Consider the following 27,138-nt stretch of genomic DNA (forward strand, 5'->3'; position numbering starts at 1 on the left):
ACCTAAGGTCAAAGGACTTTTACACACATTATTGGAGGTCTTCAATGAAGCTAACCCTAAGGTCTTATGCTCCATTGGTTAGCCTTGCTCTTGATATACCATCTCCCATTTGGGCCCCTTTACTATTGGCCCCGTGTTGAGATAGATCTATAAGCACATATCTATATCTTAACACTTGTTCCCGTTTATTATCCCACATTAAGTGATCAATTTAATATGAGAAAATCATTTGGGTTGGTTAGATATTAGATTTTATGACATTTTAAGAGAGGTTTTTAGAGACTCTCAAAGACTTTGTGTGGCTACGATCTCAACCAAAGGCATGTATGGCAGAAGGGTGGATCGTGCAAGAGGCATTTGTTTACATCTCAGAGTATTTGGCACAAGTTGATCCCTCAATGCCTTGCATGTGGTCAGACGTAGAGGATGCAAGGATGAATTCACACTTGCCAAGTGGAAAGGGAATATTATTTAACATGGATATGAATCTATCTCGAGTGGTCAATAAATTTTGTATTCTCAATGCAAAGGCTATGACCAAGTGGGTGGACTTGTGGACAATGGTAAAGGCAAGGCGTTTGTAGGAGAGAGAAGCATGGAAACAAGTACATGGAGGAAGGAGGGTACCCCCAATGCCTAGACACCTTACATGTTTCCAAAATTTCATAAGTGCGGAGTGGATTCATGAGAGAATGACTGAAGCAAAAGCGCAAAGAGAAGACATCACCGACAAAGAATGGGAGTATGCATGAGGTTGCAAACCAAAGGTAGACTACTCATATACCTAAACCATATTGGTCTAAGCGAGGATGATTGCCATGATGATGATGATGATGAGACGGAGGATGACAAATTTGAAGATGATGAAGCCAACGCATCTACACTGACGACAATTCTATTTCTCTCTTTATTGATTTAGGATCTATGGTCTTAGAATTGGATGACGCTTCTTGTAGGGATCATTTGGAAGATGATTCATAAACATTTTGTATACTTTAAGTTATAATTGTTTTTGCTGTGTCATCCATTCATCTCTCTCTCCCTCCCTTTTTCTCTCTCTAATTTTTTGAAGCATGCTAGACTATGTTAATCAAGTGGTAGTGATTAATTTAATTGATAACAAAAGTGTAGACCATGTGCACATTGCTGCAAAATAAAGCTTGAGAAAACTAACATAGGTGCTACCGTCTCGTAAAATGTGGACACACTTCACTCTATCATGCCCATGCCTCGACAGAAGATGTGTCCATGTTTAGATTCTCATCTCTAACAATGCTTGCTTTACGTGGAGCCACATGCATTACTTTAGGATGGAGTAAGCCCTTTGTTGTTTCATTTTTATCCACATAGCTAACTATTGTTCCATGTTTTCATATCTTTTTTAGTATTTGAAAATTTCATATAATGTTCTTTGATTTTTATTAAGGAGAAGGGAAACACCAAAACAAAGGGAAACACTAAAATTTGAATGTTTAAGCCAAAATCTGAATGTTTAAGCGCTAAAGCGGGTTTTGAGAATAAACGTGATAATTTTTGCGGCAATAACAAAAGAAAATGTAGAGGTAATGAGTGCGAAAATAAGCTTGGTAATATAAAAAAGTCCCCCCCGTCCCGCCCCCACCCCCCCGTCCTCCCTCTTCTCTCCCCAACTGATTTTGGACTCTCTCTCCAAAACGCGATAAACAATTAGAGATTTTCATAGTGATGCATGGTGACATCCTCCTTGTGTGCTCGGGTCACTCCTTCTCGACAAGGTGGCTTCCATGTTAGAAAGTTCTAATCCCTTTTTTGATACCAATTTGTATATGCTCGGTTGGCTCTCATGTTAGCCAAGTTACTACTTGTTGTTGGTATGTTGGAGTTTAGATGCCATGGCTCGGTGTGAGATTAATGGCTTGCTCTATAAATTTCTTGGTTTTAATACATTTATCACTCACAATTTGTGAGTTTCGCAAGAAAAGAGATATGAAATATCTCCCATGTAAGCCTACTAAAGGGTGCAAGGATGTGAGAATCCCATAAAAAATAATAAAAAGCTCTCTAAAAAATGGAGAAGGGTGGCTTGCATTACAACACAAAACCACTTCCCCCTTTGATGTGCATGCTCTTTTCCCCTCTTTAGCTTCCCTTGCGATACTTCACACCCACTATCATCTCCCCCCCACCTCTCTCTCTCTCTCTCTCTCTCTCTCTCTCTCTCCCCTTTTCATGCTAACTGGAAGTTGTATATTACCGACCACATTGACACTCACACTATAGAGCTCTCTTCCCTCTCCCTCTCCCTATTGCCCCCCCCCCCCCCCCCCCCCCCCCCTCCCGCTCTCTCTCTCTCTCTCTCTCTCTCTCTCTCTCTACACACATGCAAACAAGGGGCGTACACGCACACACATACAGAGATACTCCACACACACTGTAAGGGAATTTATTTGTGATACACCAATAATTAATTATTACAAATGACAGGTGGCAAAAGCTGAGGACTTTGCAAAGGGATAACAAGATTATGGATATTTATTTATTAAAGTGCCCTTTATGAGCTACAATCGGCAGACGGATAGTTTGTATGCTTTTTTAGCATTGAAAACATCTATACATAAATACGTGCAAGAGAAAAATGTTCACTCTTGCACGGAGAGAGATTGCACCCAATGTCTATGTATTGCTTCTCTCTTCTCACCTCTCCTCTCTCGTCGTGCCGGTGTAGCACTCTGCTTTAGGAGGTGCATCTTGCACATGCTCTCCTACTCTCTCTCGCTCTCTGTCTCCTGTATCGTTGATTATGTGCTTGTGGGATTCACCAAGTATGCAGATTTGTTGTTTTATGACATGTAGCATGTTATTTTTAGTATTTTTTTAGTGCCCTTGGGCCCCTATGCTCTCGGCTTTTATAGCGGTATCAAAGCTTTGACAATGTTTATGAGGATGCAAGTTAACCTATGGAGAGCTCCAAGGGCCAGAGCTAACTTATCTTTCATCATGCACTAATTTTCTTTTGTTCTTCTTTAGTATGTTGTAGTATGTCGTTGTAGGTATATATAAGGCTAGCTTATCATTAATTGTTTCAATAAAGTGAGATAACAAGAGAGAAATATCATCCATGATCTTTCACTTCTTCTTAAGCACATCAAATCTAGTAAATGTTGCATGTTGAATACGATTTACAACACATTTAAATGGTCAACATAATTTCATAAGCAATAATAACTCAGATCCTATAAGAGAGGAGAAGAAGATAACTATGTAAAAATTAAATAAATGCTTTTGGCTCAAAAGAAGAAGTAGACGTAGAACGAGAATGAAATTTTTTTGGTGGCGTAAGTAGTATGTCCCTAAAACGGGAGTTGAATTTGGTAGTCCTGACAAGAGCAGATTTGCATGCCCCTTTGTGTATGCAGGTAGATTTGCCGTTGGCTATATGGCAAGCTCTCTGTCGCTCACGATATATGGGATACACAGGCGGAAGGGAGGCAGTGTTGCTTCTATGGTTGCCTCAACCTGTGCAAAGGTTGCTTCTGTGGATTGAGGGATGTCTTAGCCTACGCGAGCAGTGTGCAACGAAAAAAGGGAAGGAGAGAACGATTGTGGGAAAAGGGGGGGGGGGGGGGGGGGGGGGGGGGGGGGGGGGGGGGGGGGGGGGGGGGGGGGGGGATATTGGGAGCATCTCGCAATTAATGGTTTTTTTAAATATGTACCAGTATGAGAGAGACAGAAGGTGAGGAAGCAAGTAGAAGATGGCGAGTTATCTCTTTACCATCAAGGCCACCAACGCTATGTAGGAGAATTAGAGATCCGCGAAATAGGATCAAGAAAAAGAAGAGGAACAACACGGAAAGATCTTGCCTTGTCTTTTGGTCCAACTCCCTTATAGGGAGGTTGATTTTATTCCTAGTCGCGGGAAACAACCCTAAGGACTTACAAAAAGAAAGAGGAAAAAATTAAAAAAGCCTTCTCGGCTCTGAACAATGGCATCGTAGAAGAGCTTTGTAATAGCAAGCACGCACAGGCAATGAGCAAAGACATGTGTTAACAGCTAGAGCATAAGCATTCACTGTGACCATTGGAACTGTAAAGGCCATGCAAATTGTCGCTGAGTCAAAAAACCATGGTGCAATCCTACTCGTGAATGCATGACTCTCTCTCTCTCTCTCTCTCTCTCACTGCAACAACAATGGCTAATTCTACAAGGCAATCAGGGCAACTCATGTAAAAGTAACTTATTAATTTATTAAATGTGGACTTCTTTCCACCTACCTCTATTCCCAAAGTCCTTACACCTAATTCCCACATGGACCCCTTCCACCTATGTAAGCCTCAACATGTGTCTATTTTCACCAACATATAATTCACATGTGATGGGTAATCCTCACTCCCTCAACTTGTATATAAATCCCATTAGATGCCCTCATTTGTAACAAGGTGTTCTTGCTCCATTCAAGTGCAATCTATTGTCATTGCTCTATTTCTATCTTGCACTCTCTTATGTCTTGACATTAGCATATTAATTAACACTGATATTAATCACATTTAAGTTAATCTCTAAGTTCTCACATGGTATTAGAGCGATAGAACTTAAGGTTAGTTTTTCTAATTAGCGCTAAGAGTATTCCATCTCTCTAGCCCACACTCGAAGCCTCACTCTCCATTCTTTTTAAGGAATCTGGAACCTCGAAAGATGGTCGAGTTAGCTTCTTCATCTTCCGCATCCACCTACAAGACCCGCTACATTATCGACAAGCTTAACGGCACTAACTACCAAGTGTGGAAGATTCGGATGGATCTCTACCTCACACAGCTACAACTTTGGGACGTCATGTCAGGAGTCGAAGAGCAACCCGACCACCCCGAAGATCCCGAAGACAAAGATTCAACATACTTCATTGACACCTATAATACTTGGCATAGTAGAAACAATAGTGCCAAGATGGAGCTCATTATCCATTGCCAAGATCGTCAAGTCCAAATGGTGAAAAAGCTATTTACTGCTAGCGCCATTTGGAAGTTCTTCGAGAAGAACTATGAGCACACTGACCTCGTCTACCAAGTTTCCCTGATCAAGAAATTGGTAAACACTACCATGCAAGAGGGTCAGTCATCCTCCAAGTTTTTGGAGACGTGGAAAATACTTCTAGATGAAGTACTTATCTCAGGACTTGCCATCCCTGAAGAGCTTCAAAGTATGCTCTTATTGGATTCTTTACCTGCATCATGGAGAGCCTTTATCACTACACAAGCCACCACGGCTAACTTGCAACTACAAAATCTTGTAGCAAAGATTTATAAAGAGGAAACGCTTTGCAACCCACTACAAGAGGCTCTTCATATTAGCGACGCTCACACAACGACGCTCAAAAAAAAATTTCCCGGCGTCGCTATGAGCGTCGCTATGACCGTCGCAAATTTCTTTGTAAATTTGCGACTCTCATAGCGACGCTCATAGCGACGCCGGCTGGGGTAAAAAAATAACCGAGCGCGCCCAAAAACTCAGATCTCAGATCTGAGTTTTTCGGCGCCCTCAAGCAAGGAGCAGGTAACGCTCTCCCTCACACTCTCTCTCTCTCTCTCTCTCTCTCTCTCTCTCTCTCTCTTTTTCTTCTCCACACACACACACACACACACACGAGGAGAGGAAGGAGAGCCAGGTATGCTCCTTCCCTCTCCTCATTCTCATGTTCCCTTCCCCTCTTTCTCTCTCCCTCTCTCTCTCTCTCACACACACACATACACACACACACATAGTGTTTTTGAGAGAGAGAGAGAGAGAGAGAGAGAGAGAGAGAGTACAAACAAAAACAAAAACAAAAACGCACACACACATACATAAACAAAGAATGCACACACACATTGAGAGAGAAAAAGAGAGAGAGAGCATGCATAAGCAAAAAACGCACGCATTGAGAGAGGAAAAGAGAGAGAGAGAACATGCATAAACAAAAAACGCACACATTGAGAGAGGAAAAGAGAGAGAAAACATGCATACGATCCAAAAAAACACACACACATTGAGAGAGAAAGAGAGAGAAACTAATTTAACGTCGTAGGAAACTAATTAAAATTAAAAGACCTAAAGATCTAGCCGACGAGGAGTTGAACTCAAGACCTATTATTCAAGAGGGAAATGGCATAATCAATCTATCATACTTGGCATGGGTGATAGAAAGGTTATACCATTTATCTCTTTTTATTGGCACACACATCCACACACGCGCACACACACAAGAAGAAGAGAGTTATAACGTCGTAGGAAACTATCTTAAAAGACGTTAAAGATTAGGTTATATGTAGACTTACATTAAATTAGATTTAGGTTTATTTTTAACTAGATTTACGTTTATTTAAGCTAGATTTAGATTTACGTTATATTAGATTAGATTTAGGTCTCCATAGACTGGGATGCCTGCATGAAGCGGGTGAAGAAAGCCCTCAATGGAATATAGGGTATTGCTGCCTTCACTCATGGTGGGCTCCGTCGATCCAAAAGTACTGGTGAAATGTCTTCAGAAGATAGGGAAGAAGGTGGATCTTCAGGGCGGCAAGAGTCACTACATCCCCGACACAATGACCATCTAGACAACCTTTAGTCATTAGACTTACGTTAAATTAGATTTAGCTTTATTTTTAGTTAGATTTACGTTTATTTAGATTTACGCTTATTTACGTTAGATCGAGTCCACGCAAGAATTACTTACGGTTTAGGGTTTAGAGTTAGACGAACAGTGAAAAGATCTACTGTGAAAAGATGTTAAGATGAAGTGAAGTGCTACAGCTAGAGAAGAGGCAAAGGGGTTTTGTCCACTACATGCAGTATCATGTAGACGTGGGTGTGTAGATTTCTTGTACCCACAAATATAGGTATTGACCAATAAAGACGAGATTATAACCCGGTGGTTCTGATCTCCGTGCACCTCTAGACCAAGGTGTGCGGGGATTGGACATGACTAGAGAATGTGAGGTAAAGAGAGAGAGAGAGAGAGAGAGAGAGAGAGAGAGAGAGAGAGAGAGAGAGAGAGATAAGACGAAGAATGCAAATAGAATATTAAATTTGTTGTCCAGGTTATAAGTTTTTTATCCTCATTATGAGTAGCGACGAGGATGTGGGACCGTCCAACCGAAACACCTATCTCTCAACGAGGGTCTTATGTCCTTGTAATCAATGCAAGCATGCTGTGCGACGGACAAGACGTGTTTCTTTGCAGCACGTTCGCGAATTTGGCGAGTTCGATCCATCTATTATAGATCGAGTTGTTGCCAATTATAACTCGTCGGACTCTGACGCTGGCCAACAAGCAGCAATCTTGCAACCCAATAGACGTGTTCGCAGGCGCTTTGGTCAAGCAGCATATGTGAGGCCACAAGATGTAGCCTCTGACAGCTCGGGGGATGATCATGCAGAGCACATTCCCAACGAGGCAATGTTTGAGCCCGAGATTGATGAAATGATCGAGACGATCATGGATTCAGAAAGGCTTATCTATGATGATATGAAAAGTGAAGCCGATACGCCATTGTATAATGGAGCACGTATATCTACATTGAAAGCACTCCTGGTTCTTCTCAACATGCAGGCAAAGTTTGGATGGAGTGACACTAGCGTCACAGCGCTTTTCAGGTGATCTATTACAAATAGTTTACTTTAATAGAACTTTAAATGTACAATGATCTGATAGATTTTTACACGACTGTATCATATTTTTATGTTGTGTAGATTGCTGAAAGAGCACATACTACCAGCTGACAATGTGATGCCAGATTCCCGAGATGAAGCAAGAAAGATTTTGCGAAACTTGGGGATGGATTACAATTCTATCCACGCTTGTCCTAATGACTGCATTCTTTTCAGAGTAGAATACACAGACATGGAGAAGTGTCCGAAATGTGATTCCGAAAGATATCGAGTAGATCTCCACGGGACAAAAATTCCACAAAAGGTTTTGCGACATTTTCCTCTGCTTCCTTGTGTGCATGTTTGAGAAACATTTTCCTACTACAATGCTAACCATTCAGGTGCATCTTCTTGTTCACATAGTTGATGAGGTGGAAATAGCTGGCACAGTTCATTCCAGATGGATGTTCTTCTTAGAGCGTTTCATGAAAACGCTTAAGGGATATGTGCGTCAAAAGGCACGTTCGGAGGGTAGCATGGCAGAAGGTTGGTTGGTATCAGAGTCCCTAGTGTACATTGGAGAGTGGCTAGACGGATTTGATAAATCCCGGGACACGCTATGGCGAACCATAGATGATGAGCGCATATCTGGGATTGTCATGTGCAATCTCGGTGTTGAGAAGAAGATGACGGAAGATCTAGAGGCTAAAATCAACCGATTTTGCATGCTTCACAATCCAGTGATGCAAAAGTGGATTTCACAATATGAGGATGCAAAGCAAGAGCGACAAAGGGCACGAATCGAGTGGAGACGCGGAAGACGACCACCGATGCACTATCCAGCGGTTCTGGAGAGCCTACCAACCTTCATGAGCTTAAGATGGTTGCACAGCCAATTGAAAAGCGCACAACAATGCGGTGACAAAGTGACTGAAGAAGAGTGGGAGTACTCTCGGGGTTGTGCGACCAAGGTAAGTTTGCAATGTACGACTAGCAAGTGACTTTATTTATAAACGTTTGAACGGCCACTCATAATCTTTGTTCGTTGTAGTATAAGTCATACACAGCAGCATGGTGTAAAGGTCGACATTTTAGGGTGGAACGAATCGACAAAAAGCGTTTTACTCAAGATTGTGGAATCATGGCAAAATTTGAACAGTCTAGTCGACGACGTTCCTCTGATGCAGATCCTGTGGTGGCGGAACTCACTTACTTCGGCACGCTGCAAGAGATTTTGAGGATCGATTACATAGGATTTTTTGTCGACTTGTTCGACGTGCAATGGTTCAAGATAATCATGGAGGGTCGCAACGCTACTGTGCGTAGAGGAGAGTCTGGTTTTCTTGAGGTGGATTCTACTAAGAAATGGACTGACCTAAGAGACACTTTCGTACTACCCGAGCATTGTGAACAAGTAAGTATGTAAATAGTTAACATCCCCCTTTTACAAGTTATGTGCTTGAAAGCTCTCATGTAAGTTATGTGGCTCTGGCAGGTAATATTTCATCCTACAAAGTCTACATCAAACTGGTGGTACGTCATAGAGGTAGCCCCTCGTAGTGCAAGGACGTATGAAGGCTACCATGTGCCAATCACAACGACATCAATGGAGGAGATCAGAGAAGATGCTCAATCAGAAGCCGCTGCGGTGGTGCCAGATGAGCATCAAGATGCTACTACTCTATATGGGGTGCATGCAGAGGAGCTACAAAATGAAACAGAGGATATGTGTTTAAACGGAGAGCTCTATATAGATATAGGAAGTTATGCTGAGTTATGCGAGGATGAGAGAGAGATCTCTTAAAGCCACAAATATTGTATTTGAACAATTTTGCTCCGTGTTGTAAAAGCTCTGGCTCTCTAAGTACCTTCCATGGTGTATAACGCTCTTTTCTACTCGCGCTCACATCTTTTGATTGAAAATTCTGAGTTTTCGACTTGCCTCTTCTATCACTCGATTCATTGCGTCATTGTATTTATATGCGTCATTACGTCATTGTATTTAATGTTCTTTGCGTCATTGTCTACTCTATTCATTCAATATTAAGTTTAAATATTCGTGTGTTTAATGCAGGTATGGATGATGAGGAGTTTCTTTCTTCTTTGTCACCGCAGCAGAGACAGTGGTACGTGGAGCGTCATCGCTCTAGCGCATCATCGCGCGTTCCTACACCATCCGCATCTCCCTCTCTTTCGGAGCATTCGGCGCGCTCCGAAGCTTCGGCGTCGACGAGACGAGCTTCACACTCGTCTAGACACCGGCGCTCTAGTGGTGGCGGTGGCGGTTGTTGTGGGGATTCCGCCACCGATGCCTCCACACCGCCTCGTGTTCGACGAGGCTCTTTACCCTCCCCTTCTTTGCCCGCCCCCACACCAGCCACAGCATCGCCATCTACGCCAGGTTTTGCACGGCTGACTGTTCCTAGAAGCTACACACCTCTACCTACTCCGCCACGAGCCACCCCACTCGACACTCCTCGCTTCGGGGCCCAGACGCTGGTGGAGACACCTGACGTCCGTACCCCCATCGACACGCCGCTAGAGACCCCTGCCGGGACACCCAGGTTCACGCGTCACCGGCCAGAGGGCTTGCCTTACTCCGTCGACATCAGCGGCGGCATCATCATGGATGATGACGGCAAGAAGGTGATCTCGCGCATGCGTGGTCTTTGCTCTCAGCTCTTTAGACACTACATACTAAACAAATGGAGTGAAGTACCAAGTGATTTAAAAAACAGAGTCATCAGCATACTTCATGATGAGTTTCCCGTTCCAACACGGGATCAGCGCTTCAATGAAGACCTGATGAAGATTCGAATGCGCGAATACTGCAAACACAAGCGTTCCGAAGTGCAAAAAGCAATCAAGAATGGGTGGAACAGGCTAGATTGGCTGGCCAAAGAAGATTGGAAGAATGCGAAGAAAGCAGCGCGCGAGAATCCCGACAAGTGGAAGCAACAAAAGGATGCAGCCAGAGCGCGAGTAGAGGCAGGGAGCTCGCACCACTTGGGGAGCGGTGGAGGGGAGCGGTGGATGGGCATCATTTGAGGCCGATTTTGTAAGTCTTTTCACATTGCTCTTTATGCATGTTCGATAGTTTAGGGTTTATGAGTTTTTTAGTTCTAACATAATGAAATCTTTGTATGTTTTGACAGTGGTCGATGACAGGACGTGATCCCACACCGTACGAGCGCGAGTACGCAGGCAGGAAGGGCTTAAACGCCCTGATGGACATTCTCAGTTCTCGCGGCGGCATGGTTAGTATTAGGGTTTACTCTTTTTTATTTTTTGTATTGTTTTATAAATGTCGTTATATGTTTATACTTACTGAAAGCTATCTTATTGTCTTTTTTTGCAGAATCCGACAGATACGCCGCTTGGACGCGATGAGACGTCTGACTAGACGACGTCAGTTTAGCCGTAGCTAGATAACATTAGTTTAGGGTTTCTCATACCTTATGTATCATGAGACGGATTTTATACGTCTTTTTGAACCATGTATATTATTACATTTGTCACCGCAGTTCGTTTTGCCAATCAATTCTTTATGCCTATGATGTTGTACAATTGTCATTATTACATTTGCCAATCAATTCATTTTGCCTATGATGTGTACAATTGTCGATTTTGCAAACAACGCGTCTTGTGGGTGACTATTTTGGGTCTATTATCTACCTTTGCACTTTTTTTAAAAAGTGAATCAAGTACAATATGGTTGATGGGTGGCAGGGCATTGAATGCCCTGCCACCAAAAAAATATTCTCTCGGGCGTCGCTATGAGCGTCGCTATTTATGGATCTGTAGCGTCGCTATGAGCGTCGCTATAGTCTTCTGTGTAAACGTCGCTATATGCGTCGCTATATAGCGACGCATATAGCGACGCTCTCGTAGCGATGCTCATAGCGACAGTTTTAGCGACGCCGGGGGTTATAAAAACCCAATGTATTTCCATCGCTAACAGCGTCACAAGAGCACACAACCTCTTGTAGTGACCACACTAACAGCTCGCAGAAGTCCACAACACTTATCACTATGACAAGAAACTCATGCCCTTACAATGGCAAGAAGCCTCAACATTCAAGCCCTCCTCGACAATACAATAATTCTGGAAGAAAGTCGCAATTTCAAAGCCACCACAATCACCAAAATTCAAAGAAATGCGCCAACTGTCATCGCTTTGGACACCTCACAAAGGACTGTCGGCAACCACGCAATCAAGGTAATCGTCCTATCTCTCACCCTAATCTATATCCTTCTTACCCTCAAGGGGGGACACGCCATGGCCAGCCATCTCCTTTATTTATGGTCAAGCTCATTATGCTGACATATCTACTTATGATAGCCCATCTTATCCTTTGCAACTATATGCCACCACTATAGCTACTTCATATCCTAGTATCTAGCTACTTGATACAGGCGCCACCCTTCATATGACATATCACCTACACTGGCTATCCAACATCACTTATCTAGAACACCCTCTAGAAGTATGCCTCGGTGATAACAGCATCCAACTTGCCAAAGCCTATGGAGATGCTCTCATTAACCTACCTAATGGCCTACACACCACTATTTCTCACGTATATTATGTCCCTGGTCTCAAGAAAAATCTCATCTCTGTCAGTGAGCTAATCGACAACGGCATCATCATCAAATTCATGCGAGAAGGTTGCCACATTTCGGCACTAAACAAAGATGGTCAGTATGTCACACTTTTGGTCCCCAAAACTGGGCGTCTTTATCCATTGGGTGACTCATCGCTTGCACATGCATCTGCATCATCTAGAAAAACACAAGAAAACACACTCAAATGGCATTATAGACTAGGACATATTTCTCAATATGTTTTGCACCAACTCACTCATCGCCAAGTTGCACTAGGTCTTCCCAAGCACCTCACTTACATCACACTTTGTGAGGGCCGCATTCTTCTAAAGCACATCATGTCCCATTCCCCACTTCATCATCAGGAGACACTGCACCTCTCGACCTCATCCACTCTGATGTTTGTGGTCCATTGCCCGTCAACTCCCTCACTGGCAATAAGTATATGCTTACTTTTATAGATGATTTCTCAAAATACACAACTACTTTCTACATGGCCGAGAAATCCTCAACCTTCTTTCATTTTTGCACATTCAAGGCATTAGTTGAGACTAAACATGGCTGCCACATTAAAACTCTCCGCACAGATCATGGTGGGGAATACACTTCTCATGCATTCAAAGATCTATGTCTTTCTGTTGGCATTCAACATGAAATCTCCATCACTGACCACCCACAACAAAACGGTCATGCCGAGCGCAAGAATCGCACACTATTCGAAGCTGCTCGTGCCATGCTTCTTCAAGCTAGCCTCCTAGACACCTATTGGGAAGAAGCTACCGCCACTGTGTGCTACATTCAAAACCGCATTCCATCCACCCGCAATCCTACTACTACACCCTACACCCTCTGGCATGGTCACCCACCTCATCTTGGCCACCTTCGCATCTTTGGAAGCATTGCATACCCACTTGTGACGCAACCTTTATCAAAACTATCACCATGTGCTCAATGCACAACTTTTGTCGGTTATAGTGATAGCTTTGGCATCAAGGCATACTGCCTCTATATCCCAGACCATCACAAGTTTATCTTTGCCTGCACGGTCTTCTTTGATGAAGAATTCATCATCTCAGGCAAATATTCTTCACCATTGCACCCTACATTCTCATCACCAGTCCACTCTTCTCATCAATCTTTGTTGATGGCCTCACTCACAGACACACCCATGAAACTTTCCCACCCTTCTGGGCACAATCTTGAGCCTCCCTTCACCATCCAAAGGCCTTTACTCATTGCCCATCCACCTCCTTGTGTCCTGCATTCTCATGCACACCCAATCGACAACACTCTTGCACACCCAATCGGCAACACTCTTGCACCACCTCTTGCACCCATCTCCTCACAGTTGACACCATCACCAACACCGTCCATCCCGACTGCCCTACTTCCATCACACCGCAGACACTCGGTGCTCCACCTCGTGAGGTCCCATCACCTTCGCTACCGATCTCACCTTCACAATGTGTGTGTGAGTATACCCCCCAAGCATGCCCCTAGCTTCCTTGGTCGACCCCCCCTTGTAGCTCATGCTTAAAGCTCATTGGACCTCTCCAGGCCTAGCCAATCACATGCAGGGGCATATCAAGCAAAAAGGGTAGCCTTGGGACAAGTGTCCCCCTTTCCCCTTTGAGAGAGACAGGACTTGATAAATGCTACAACAATTAATTAAATTAACTAATTTATCATTGGACCCCTTGGGAGGCCAACCAATAGGCTTTAGGCACACCATGAGGCAACTTGAGGAGGAGGTTGACATGTGTCCTTGTTGCCTCCTTGGTCTAGGTTTGCCTTGAGTGAGGGTGTGTGTGTTCTCTCTCATGCTCCCAACTTGTAGAGCTCGTCCCCTCCTTGTAGGGATACTTGAATTTTTGACACCTAAAGACCCTCTACCTTGGGCCCCGTTTCCACCACAAGCTTGGCCTTTAAGCCCCCCAAGCTTGGGTCGGGTTCCCACCTTAAGTAAAACCCTAGCATCTCAAGCATGACAAGCACCTCAAGCATCTTAGTAATCAAGCACCTCAAGCACCTGATCAAGCATCTCAGTCATCAAGCACGACAAGCACCTCAAGCTTGGGCTAGGTTGCCACCTTAAGCTCAGCCCTAGCTTTTCTAAGGTCAAAGGACTTTTTTAACACTAATCTTTGGAGGTCTTTAATGAAGCTAACCCTTTCTTTGATGTAACACATCAACGTCATTTTTGGACGTGAATCCTCTGTGATTTGCTCGATTTTTTGTTACTATGACTATTTCCACCTTAAATGGAAATTTGCTTAGGCTAAGCCATGGAAGGTTGGGGGATGGTCTAGGTATCCTATACACTTTGAAGGGTTGGAAATTTTTCCGCCATTATTTATCCATAGGGTTGTTTTTTGTTGTTTAGAGTGCTATGCTTTTGGGATGGGTTATCTAGTGTTGGGATGAGGATGATCGGTGCTCTTGCAGTGATGTATCTACTTGGTGAGTGTTCTCATGGTGTGGTAATACTAGTAAGCATGGCATCTTACTTTGTTTTTTTGGGGTATTTAATTGTAGGGAGAGTCTTGCGATGATGATAAAATTGCCACTACCTCTTGAGATGTTTGCCAAATTGGCATTTCAAGACATTCATAATCAAGCTGGTGCTTGGGGGTAAATATTAGCAAAGATGGGAGTGCTTGTATCTGATCCATGATATGTTCAATAATTTAGATTCCTTAAAAGCTATATCATTGTAATTTAAAGCTTTTGAGAATCTTCAATTGATTGTAATATGAAATTTGGTTTCTCTTTTGCTATCACTAGGTCATGGCATAGTAAATTTCTTCTCAACATTATAAATAGCATTGAATGCTAAATCTTGATCATTTCAAAATCATCTTGAAAGATCCAAGTGCTTCTCAAAGGTTGATATGCATAGAGTGAAAACATTTAAGATCCAATACTGGCTATTGCATAAGTGCCCTAGCATTTATAGTTTCTCTTGCCTTGCAAATCCATTGTGTTACTCTCCTATTGATCCTTTGCCTCCATTTCACTTACTTATACTACCTATAGAGCTAAACCCTCGAGGTTGGTTTTTGGAGAGAACTTTTTCTCACTTTCCTTACAGCCTAGAAGATGAACTTTGAGATGGTTGGTTTGAACTCTTGTCCTTGCATTTATCTTGCCTTGACTTGATTTCTTGTTTTGAGCTTGTGTATCTTGTCTTTATTCTGTCTTGAAGATGCAACAATTTCGCCAGCTGAAATCTGTCTAGGCTATATTGTTTGTTCATCTCATACTGTGTAGGCAATCATGTAAAGGGTTGATCCAATGTTGGTATATATGTGGTTTTTGTAGTTGGGGTTAGTCAAAGTGTATCTCAGCTGAAGTTATTAAGTCCCAAAGTCCTCCTCTTAAGAAGGCTTTGTCCTTCGTGAGAGGTATGTCTAAATTTTAGTAGCTTGCAATATGCTGTCGTAATTGTATGGTTGTATGATTCACTTCCTTGTGCCCACCACGGAGGGCTTCATGCAAGGAAAAGGGATATGCAAGTTTATTTTCTACTAATGACCAATCTTTTCCCTCAAAAGTCAATAAAGGGTGACCCTCTCGTTAGATACTTTGAGCTTCTAGCTTGCTCTTGCCTTGAAAGACCTTACTCCTCTTCGTATCTCCAAAAACTTGACTTTTTGGTTTTCTTTCAAGGGAATAGTGTTATCCAATTATGGCACTCATAAGATTCAGGAAAGCATCTACTCTAGATTTTTCATTCAAGAATACTATTACTTTTGTAGTGTTTGAGGCCTATATTTCCCACTTGTTGAGTTCTTACTAAGCCTCAATGCAGACCTCAAAAAGTCCTCTCCTATTAAGGCTTTGTCCTTTGTGAGAGGTATGTCTAAATTTTATTAGTTTGCAATATGTTTTCATAAGTTGTATGGTTGTATGATTCACTTTATTGTGCCCACCAAGGAAATCTTCATGCAAGGACAGGGAAGCTGCAAGTTTCTTCTCTACTAATGACCAATCTTTTCCCTCAAAAGTTGAGTTGAAGGTTGACCTATCATAGATAGTTTCAACTCTTGCCTTGAAAGGCTTTTCCCCTCTTCCTATCTTTGAAACTTTTGAAAACATGAATTTATGGTTTGCTTTCGAGGGGAAAATGCTATTTTGAGTATGAAACTCATAAGACTCGGGAAAGCATCTACTCTAGATTTCTCAAAGGGAGCCTTATTGAGAATCCAAGCACGCTATCACTTTTGTAGTGTCTCATGCTTGTATTCCCCAATTTGTTGAGTTCTTTGAGGTAGATGATTTATTGCACTTAGAGGGATTCTTCATGAAGATATCTGTGCAATGATGGGAGTACTTGCATGTGGGCATTGCTTGCTGATACGAACACTCTCATAGTTAAAGCTAAACCCTTTTCATGTAGTTTGATTCTTTCTCTAAAGAATACAATTAGTGATTTAGTTGACAATTAACCTATATTACTTGTCAGCTTTGTGTCAGCCATTGATTTTAATGTTGTGAAGATTGAGAATTCAACCAAGAGTGATGGTTGCAATAGCATTCAACCTTTCATTCCAAAAAGTCCAACTTCAAGTAATAGAGTAAGTGTAAGCTCATGCTTTATTTCTAATTCAGTCTTCTTTTAATGCTTTTGAAATGTTTTGTTGCATAAAATTAGGTGTTGGATTTTGATTTGTGTGCTCAAGCTTTGATCTTCTTTGCTATAGTTATTGTTTGTTTCTTCAAGAAGAATGTATTATCATCATATGGTCAAGGAGGTTAAGGAGCATGGATCTTGCTCATCTGTGGATCACAATATAAATGTGTTTTAAGCCTTGTTTAAGCAACTTACAATTACGTTGTCAATTGTCGATGCAACCACCTTCTGCTCTCTTCTAGACAAGTTGATGCCTTTTTCAAGATCATCTTTCCAAGCATGTTGCAATGTTGGGTTTTTGAATGAAGTCATAATCTATAATTTCCTCTTGTCTAATGTCATTCTTCATATGCTCTAATTTCTTTATAGTGATTATGCTTGTTTGGCATCTTTCTTCATAGGTCTTTGGTTCTCTTGAAGTGATGAATGTGAACAACCTTGGTTTGGATTATATTTGTGACATCTGCAAGGGAAATAGAGTGAGCTAATCAAACTTCAAATCCTTTTTGCTTTTCCTTCAAAAAAGTTTCTCTCATCATAAAGGTTCCAACTTTGCACTGGCCAAGATGGAAACGGAAATAGGCATTACAAAGTTGTGAATCAAGGTTTTAGTCTCATATGCCCATTCCTTGGTACGTATGAGAAAACTCTTGTTGAATTGAAGTCTTCTTTTATTAGCATAATTTTTTTTGCACTTTCACTATTGGCAAAAATGTCAAGGCTAGGGACTTGCTACGTGTCGTGTGCGAGCCACAAAGGCTCCTAGCACACAGTCATACAACAGACAAGCTCACAAGGAAGAATGGTGTGTCACTCACCTTCCTGCGTAGTTGCAAATGAAGGATTCCCGCGCCGCGAAGAAGAGGGAGACGCCGCTACGCCGCGCTCAACCGCCCCGCCGCCGTCGTGCCGTCGCAACGCTCAATCACACACACACACACGCACACACTCTCACACTCTCTCTCACACGTACACACACACACATATACAAGGAGATGGTGGAGGAGAAGGTGGAGATGGAGCAAGAGCAGCTTCTATTGCACAATGAGAGAATGAGTAAAAATTAGGTTTAGTGGCTTTTATATGAGCTCACCCCATTCACACTTGGGCGCCCATACTTAGCCAACTAACTCCTTGAATATTCCAGTTAGAGTGCGTCTGTCATCGGCGATCACCCTTACCCTGTTCCTATTGGTCCGACAAGCCCGGTACCTGACTCTAAATAATACAACGTTTATAGATCATAGGGTGTCCGTGTGCCGTGAGGGTTAACATGCCCCCCTTCCTGATGTAGATTCCGTCCTCGAAAGCTATCCAGTTGAAGCTCGTTCGTCGAGATGGAAGAGTAGTCGACATGGATGTGCGTAGCCTTCTTCAATCACTGCAAAATCAAACAACATTGCCACAGTAATTGCATTCTCATATACAATTAAAAATCATATGCAATAGACAGACAAAGTGATTGGTAACAGAATTTTAGACAATTTGTCAGCAATAAACATTAAATTGCAATATAATCAAATGCATAAACAGATGTAAAGGTAAAAAATTAAACAAGTCCGGGGTCGCTAATTTAACGGTCAAAAGGCACTAGAGTTCGACTATTAAGACCATGGGTAACTTCTCAATTTTTTCTGGTCAATTAAGTTGTTTAATCGCGAGAGCCAAGTATTTGATGTTCGAGGGCTGACTAGAGGCTATACCTAGAAGACCTTGTAGTTAAGCTACGATAAAAGGAATTTCTCATGAAATCATCGCCTGACTGATTACCTTTTCTTTGACCCCCCAAAGTCTTTTCACATTGATTCAATTTTGATGTGTGTGCTTATTTTGTATGCCTTGGGTTTTTTGCTTTTCAAGGAAAAGCGCCCACACTGGGAACCTCTAGGGCTCTAGTACCATAGGCGATACATGTGAGTGAAGTACCAATTTAAGCAGGGATTTCTCTTCCAGCTTAAAATTTTACATTGTGGCACTTTGATTTTTTGTTTGTTCATTTTCAACATTTTAATTTTGTAACTTTGGGGGGTGATATAACATTGTTACCCTCCCCAGGCTCATCACATTAGTAAACTCCCTTTATAATACTTAAGCTAAAGGTCAATAGGGTTAATCCCACTAGAAAGCCCTAGTACATTTCACACAATGCTGCATAAATCGGATTAAGAACCTAAGTAACCATTGCTTATTAGGAAGGCATTCCCCATGGTATTAAGAGAAGATTTCTAATACCTAGCTTGGTCAAACTAGCTTAGTCGGACTGCTTGATTTTTAAACCTAGACAAGTGATTATGACAAAACATTACATTGAATTAAATGTTTGATACTAAGCAAATGCGCTGAATATTATGCTACCAATCACAATCAAAGCAGACAAACATGGATGCAAAAAGATAAGGGCAATGCTAATGGACATAAAACACCTGTTTGTGTTGATGGTCGCGCTTGATTTGAAGTGTGAACGAGAGAAAGGTTCCATGAAGGTCCAAATCCTATCAATAGCAACACGCTCCTGTACACACTAGGAAACAAAAGGAATACCTCTAGAAGGCACATTAGTGGGAAAAGGTACCAACACTTATTGAACACAACAAAAAACATAAGGAACCCTAACCTAATTATTTGCACTCCCCCTAAAGAGTCAAGGGAATAGGATATTGTAGAGGTTGGGGGGAAACCCTAAAGCTAAACCCCTATCCTCATCGTCGAGATAAACAAAGTCATCATCCATGAGACCATATGTGTCATCCGTGTAGTCATGTAAATTTTCTTCTTCATCATAGGTGCCCATGTTTACTAAAAAGGTCACTAGACGCCTATAGTCATCTTGGTCAAAAGGGTAGGCTTGTGCAATGGGAGAAACACTCTCTACTAAGTATGGATCAGACGTGGTCAAGAGACGTATCAGCCATTCTAACTCCTCAAAATTCCTCTCACATGCTTGCGTACCTATCAAATCCCATTCACATGCAAGCACTGGAAAGACCATGTGAAATATTTGTGAAAAGTAACGAGGGTAGCTCTCACCCAAGGTAGGAGTGGATGACTCTAGCGTACTAGCCATATCTGTACACGCAAATAGATGATGGTTAGAGTGAAAATATTACAAGGGTCGTGTTTTTGTGCATAATTTGTTTTTATGATTTGTGTGATGGCTCTTGCTCTTTTACTTTTTTATCTTGTTTTTGTGAGTATAAGGCTTTATATATACATTCCCTAAGATCGGAGATTAAGAGGTCAGGGAGAAAGGTTGAGAGGGAAGCAAGTGAATGATGGATGTCCACAAACACTCCCCTTCCTTGGGTAGATCATACAATTTGAAATGAGCTTGTTACCCTTTGAAACCAATTGTTCCAATTGGTAATAGGTGAGGATTTTTGCCAGTAGTTTTCTATTACCCTAGGTGCCTTGTCAAGTTGCAAGGGTGGTAAGGTACTCTCCCAGGATCGAGCTTGAAGTGGTTTATCAGGTGATTCTTGAACACTGGGAGGTGTGGATTCTTTTGTAGCTTCATTGAGGTCCATTACTATAGATGGAGGCTGTGTTGAAGCTTTTACCTCTATGGATGTATTACATGAGGAGCTAGAAGCTTCATGGAACTCCCCCCTTCCTGAGCTAGGTGGAATAAATTGGGTTTGCCTTGGAGCCCAAACTAGCTCTGGACTAGGTGTGTAGCATTCTGTGATCTTTCCCTTCCCACGGTCTGCCATTGGCTTTAGCGTTACACTGTTTGACTCATATGGGTTTGTTGTCGATAGGGAAGGACACATCTTACGTTTAGGTACCCAAATTTGCTCATTTCCATCATAGTATCCTTGGGCTTTTAATAGTCGTTTAGGAATCCAGCGCCACATTTTCTTACATTTCTTGGAGCGAGTGGGACGTTTCTTACGAGGCTTCCGTTTTTTAGCATCAGCCATGGTTACTAAAGAAGCTTTAGGGACCCACTTGTATGCTTTCTTTGTTATATTAGGATGGTTCTTGTGTGTCTCAAGCTTTCTTTCAACTACATCAGTTGAAGATCTAGAGAGTTGGACTATGGGGACGTATGGTTCAACCTCCTGGACATGCAATGTCTTGGGTTTTATTTCCTTAGGCAATATCTCAGAGACTATGGCTTGAGTGGTAGGGATAAGAGTTGGTTTTTGCGTTGTGACACCCCCAGTCCCCCAATCAATAGTGCATTTGGTGGCTATCATCCACGTGCGTCCTAGGTTTATATTACCCTCCATAGTTCCAGTAGGCATGACCAGAAAGTCTTGAGCTATAATTCCATTGTCATAACTGACAGAAGTGTGCCAGATTCCAAAAACCGTAGTTTTTTTCTTGTTGACACCCTTGACTTGGATAATACTCTCAGATAGAGGTGGCTTCCCTAACTGACACCACACCCCATAGGATAGCAGATTATATTTAGCACCCATGTCCAATAAGGCGTTATTTAGCACTTTTCCATAGGCACTATTTAACTCAATAGGGTATCGTAGAGGTGTGTCAGAGTCCAACCAATCCTCTTCGATTTCCACGTGGAATGCATTTGTGACTCCAAGGTTAGCCTCTCGTTTTTGTCTTATACGTTGTTGTCGCTCCTTAGCCTCAGCTTGAGCTTGTATCTTCTTTAACTCGGTTTGTGCTTTGGCGGCCTTCTTTTGATGAATGGCCCGTAGTTCTTCTTGGCTTAAAGGATCATAATATCTTTTGAATTTACTCCCATTGAGGAATCCAATGGTTTCAACTCCATCAAGAGTTTCTACACGAAGGGTACCTTGTGGGGTAATTTCACATACTCTTTATGGTCCTTTACCAGCATATTTCAACTTTTTCTTCTCTTTACGTACTCCATACATAAGGACTTTATCACCAACTTTGATGTCCTTGTCCTTCACATGGCGATCAAACCACTTCTTTCTCCTATCCTTTTCCACAAGAGCATTTGGCACAGCCAACTGTCTCTCTTCGTCTAGTTTTTCTAAGATATACAAATGCTCGGTTAAGGGGTTACCATTCCATCCTTCTTGCGAAGCTACCCTAAGACTAGGAATGACAAACTCCCAAGGCATAACCGCTTCTTGGCCGTATACCATTTTGAATGGCGTACAATTAATAGCCACTTTATAAGCAGTACGATAAGCCCATAGAGTAGTACGATAAGCCCATAGAGCAGATGTCAACTTCAAATCCCAATCAGTGCGATGAGCTTCTACCGTCTTGGTTAAAATAGAGATTAGAGTCTTGTTGGTGCTCTCGGCTTGTCCATTAGCTTGCGGGTAATAAGGTGTAGACTTATGGTGGGATATCATAAAGGTCGTAGTAAGCTCTCTTATTACCTCATTTATAAAATGGGTACCATTATCACTAACAATTTCAAAAGGGCAACCAAATCTTGTGATAATGTTCTCAAAAAGAAACTTAGCTGTTGTCCTCGCGTCAGCTTTTTGTGAAGCCTTAGCTTCAGCCCACTTTGTTACATAGTCGTAGCAACTAGAATATATTGAGATTGAGTGTTGCGAGCTGCGGGACTAATTGGACCTACAAAGTCTAAGCCCCATTTTTCAAATGGTTGGGTTACTTTAATAAGATGTAAGGGCATTCTGTCTTTGCGCGGTGTGGTCTTGTAACGTTGGCACTCATCACACCCTTTTGTAAAAAGTGATGCATCCTTAAATAAAGTTGGCCACCAATAGCCTGATTGCAGCACCTTTCTAGCAGTCAGGTCTCCTGAAAAATGTCCTCCTGCTATGCCCATATGTGCTTCTTGCAAGATATACAAATATTCATCCTCGCGGGCACAACGCCTAAGAATATCGTCCTTGCCTAGTCTATACAGAGTTTCGGCAATCAAACAATAGGGTTCACATTCTTTTACTAGCCTTCGAGCGATATCCTTACGAAGTTCCTTGGGTGGAAAACCATTAACTAAAAAGTTAACAATGTTCTCACTCCATTCAGGCATAGTCTCAACTATGAATAGGGAAGTATCGAGTAATTCATCATCAACTCCTGTAGGGGCTTCACCATTGGGTATGCGAGACAAATGATCAGCCATGACATGCCTTTTACCGGGTCTCACTAAAATCGTGAAATCAAACTCCAGAAGAATTAACAACCATCGTGTGATTCTTCCTGTGGAGCATGGCTTGTTTACCAGATACAGCAACGCTTGATGATCCACATAAAATACAAACTTGTTTGCCAGAAGGTGGTAGTGAAATTTCTTTACTGCATAAACCATTGCCAAACCTTCTCGCTCTGTAGTGGTGTAGTTCCTTTCAGCATCGTTCAATTGACGGCTTGCAAAGCTAATGGGATAGTCCAATTTATGTTCTCCTGGTTGAGTGAGAACACACCCAATAGCAAAGTTTGATGCATCAATATGCACATGGAAAATGACATCCCAGGTAGGTGTCCTTAAAATCGGAGCACTTGCTAGTGTTTTCTTCAATTGTTCATAGGCCTGGTCACACTCTTCAGTCCATTTAAATTCAATGAGAAGCTTGTACAAAGGACGTGCTATCTCAGCGAAAAATAAAATAAACCGTCAATAATAACCCACGTTTCCCATGAACCTTTGAACTCCCTTGTAATTGGTTGGTGGTGGTAACTCTAGAATCACTTTAATTTTTCTCTCATCGGTTGAGATACCATTCTTAGATACTATATGCCCTAAAATAACTCCATGCTTGACACAAAATTGGCATTTGAACGGGTTCAATGAGATACGATATAACCTACACTTTTCAAAAACCTTCCGCAAACATGATAGATGTTATTTCCAAGAAGAGTAAACACAAAGGTCGTCTAAGAAAGCTTCACAAAACTCTCTCAAATATTCCTTAAAAGCACTGTTTATTAATCGTTGGAATGTAGCAGGGGCATTTGTTAAGCCAAAAGCCATCACACGAAATGCAAACACGCCAAATTCTGTGATGAAGGCAGTTTTAGCTTGGTCCTCTAGCGCTATCGTGATTTGGTTGTAGCCTGAGTACCCATCTAGAAAGCTATAAGCTTCCTTGCCTGCAACTCTTTCGAGTACATGTTCGGAATATGGTAGGGGGTAATGGTCTCTTCTAGTAGCTGCATTAACTTTTTTGAGGTCCACGCACACCCTGAGTTTCCCATTCTTTTTTGGCACGATAACTATTGGAGACACCCATTCAGAGTGTTCAATAGGATATATGAACCCACATTTGATAAGCTTTTTTAGTTCTTCTTGAATGATCCTTGCGTACTTAGGATTCATCGGGTAGGGTCTTTGTTGTACGGGCTTCGCAGTGCTAATCATAGGGATTGTATGTTGGACCACAGAAGGTGGAACACCTTTCATATCATGGTATGTCCAAGCGAATATGTCCTTGAATTCCTTGAGAAGATCTTTCAGGACCGCCTCTTCAACTTCTGTGAGGTCTTGGGCAATAAAAACAGGTTTTGATTCTTCACCGGGGTCGGCTAATTCTATTTCTTTAACTATTGCCGGACCATCATAGATTCCATTATTCCCATCGATAGGTATTCTTTGGGCTTTTGTGTACACAACCTTTGCTTCCCCTGTGGTGTAAGATTTGAAATGTTCTGGTGCAGGATGCAAGTCTGTGGATTCTGGTTGTGCTTTGGTCTGTGCTTCCATTTCTGCTTTCTTGTGTTGTCGAGCTAACCCTTGGTTTTGACGCCTCTTTGCAGTGCGGCTCAACTTTGGCTTGTCTATGATCTCTAATTGGGCTATGTCATGGGGTCGTGGTCTACACCACATAACATTTTGGAGATATTCACCCCAATCGTCTACCAATTTACGATGAGCATCACATGCTCCTATATAACTGAGCCATTCTGCTGAGGATCTCTTCTTTTTTATCCTAGCACATACATTGGCTCGATATCGACGCCTCTTAAAGTTTTTCTTTTTCTTATTTGAGACCTGCTTTTGATTTGCATTTAGATCTGGCTCACTAAAGGAGTCCTCGTTGGTGTCCTCTTCACTCTCGGAGGAGCTATCATCGGTTGATGTGCTCGGTCCTTCCGAATGTTTTGACTCTGAACTTGCTCCACTCTCTAATTCATGAGATTCAGAATCCGTTTCACTCTGGGAGTCCGTGTCTGAGTCGTGTTGGCCAAAGTCTTCTATTGAGCTATTGGTGTCACTGTCAGATTGGTCTACAATTGCCTTGTCCTTAGAAGATGCATGTATGGCACTTATCATGTTCAGAGGTGCAATTTGTGGTACCTCTTCCCCCTTTGGTGTGACCCAAGTGGTTCCTCTATTTCCCCAGGTATCTATGGTTGCAGCTAGGTGTACCCAGTCTACGTTGTCTGATTCCGTCATACCCGGTAACACATCCATGTAAGGAGAATCTTGGCCAATGTCTGTATCCTTCTTACAAGTGTAACAATATTGTAGTGGGGCCGAGTGAACTGTGGTGTCAGAGGATGATCAATAATGGTTTTACTCCCTAAGGGGTGTACCTTACCAGTCACCAAATCCACTCTAAGGACAGAGTCTTGGAATTGCAAATAGACATGATTTTTAGACCAATCATGAACCATTTGTGCTTCCCTCATGAATGGTCGTCCTAAAATCATTTCATATGACATAAGGTGTTTAGAGAAATCCATTACAATGAACGTATGTCGTACCTTGTGTCCTAGAACTTTGATCCTAAGATCCTTGAGCATCCCCATAGGTTTGGCCATGGTACCATTTGCCATCTTTACCACAATGTTAGTAACACTGAGGCGGGGTTTTCCCATGGATTCCCAACAATCTTTTGTAACGATGCTAACTCCCGCACCACCATCAAGAATTCCCTTTATAGTTAATCCCTTGGTAGTGATGGGTAGGGTCGCATTAGACTCGTCGCCTTCAAAATACTGCCCTAATTCGTTAATGGGTACCTCGATCACAGACTCGTGTCCATCTAAGTCAAGTGATTGCACATGATTTTCCTCATCAATCATAATCGAGTCAGGCCTATTTGGTTGCGCAAACTGCGGTAATCCTTCGTTAAACATCCTTTCCAACAAGAAGGGTGTATGCTCACTTTCTGATGTCCTGTCCTCACTCCCTTCTTGGATGATACTAGATATGGCTAACGGTCTATGGTTCATGTGGGGTGGATGAACTTGCGTGGGAAACACTGTGTCATGAATTTTGACATGCATGGGTTCTCGTTCTAGTTTCCTTTAAGTCTCCTCCACTAAACCTCTTAGATGTTTCACCTGCTCAATCTTGTCTACTGGGTTTGGGTACGTCCCAATCTTCTTTTTACGATTCTTCCCTTTTTGCCCCTGCGGTTTATCTTGGGGGTCTTGGATTGGATTTGGAAACACTTGTGGTGTTTTCAGAGGCTCTTTATGGTTTTCTCTTATTCGGTTTTCATTTGGTTCCATGTTACGGTTTTCTTTGTCGGTTTTTCCCTTTGTGGTATTGGTTCTAGTCTCCATTGTCTCGATTGAATCTAAATCATCCTCGAGGTCATTCATATACACGGGGTCATCTCCTGTTCCTATGTTTGTTTTGGAACTTGGCTTTGAATTTCCCGTATTCTGCGACCTCTTCCTTCGTGTCTTCTTTTTCTTTGCTTGGATAACTGATGCGGTATCTCTCTCTTCGAGGATATGGCCTGGCCCTTGAAGCATGGACCGTGTAATTGCATAAGCGGGTGCGACAGGTCGTATTGGCGATGTCACACTAGCAATTTTGACCAAATTTAGGGGTGTGATTTTAGGCGCATTTGGGTTATAGGGGCATTGGGCAATCAAGTGATCTATGCCACAATGATTACATGTGAGTGTTGGCATTGCAGACGTGCTCCCTTGATTCATTTGCATCTGTGCAGCATTCTTTTGCAGCCTAATAGGGCACTCCGCTGCCCGATGTGGTCCACCACACTCGTAGCATTGAAGAGGTGGCCTCCTAGCCTGGGTGTTGATATTTTGACCTCTGGATGCGAGAGCAGCAGCTTGATAAACCGTCTTGACTTGCCCCCAACAATCTTCCATGTAGTATATAGGACACTCTTCCAATATATCAAGTCCGTAGGCAATACTAGTGTCTATTTCCTCCTCACAGCCATCTGCATAAGCATTAGATGGCTCGCAACCCACTTGGTTCATAGGGGCGACTCTTGGATGCGGGGGCTGCGGTCCTAGCACAGGAGGTGGTAGCGGTGTAGCTTGTACAACATTTTGAGATCTAGGGACCATGTGTTGTGGTAGTTGCTCAACAGGTGGAGCATGCATCAATACAGGAGCTCGAGGTGCATCCGTCCAGGCTACAGGTGGTCTATTTGCCATCATACGTTTGATC

The sequence above is a fragment of the Adiantum capillus-veneris genome, chromosome 14 (assembly GCF_014529385.1).
Source record: "Adiantum capillus-veneris isolate H3 chromosome 14, ASM1452938v2, whole genome shotgun sequence".
In the NCBI taxonomy this organism is placed as follows: domain Eukaryota; kingdom Viridiplantae; phylum Streptophyta; class Polypodiopsida; order Polypodiales; family Pteridaceae; genus Adiantum; species Adiantum capillus-veneris.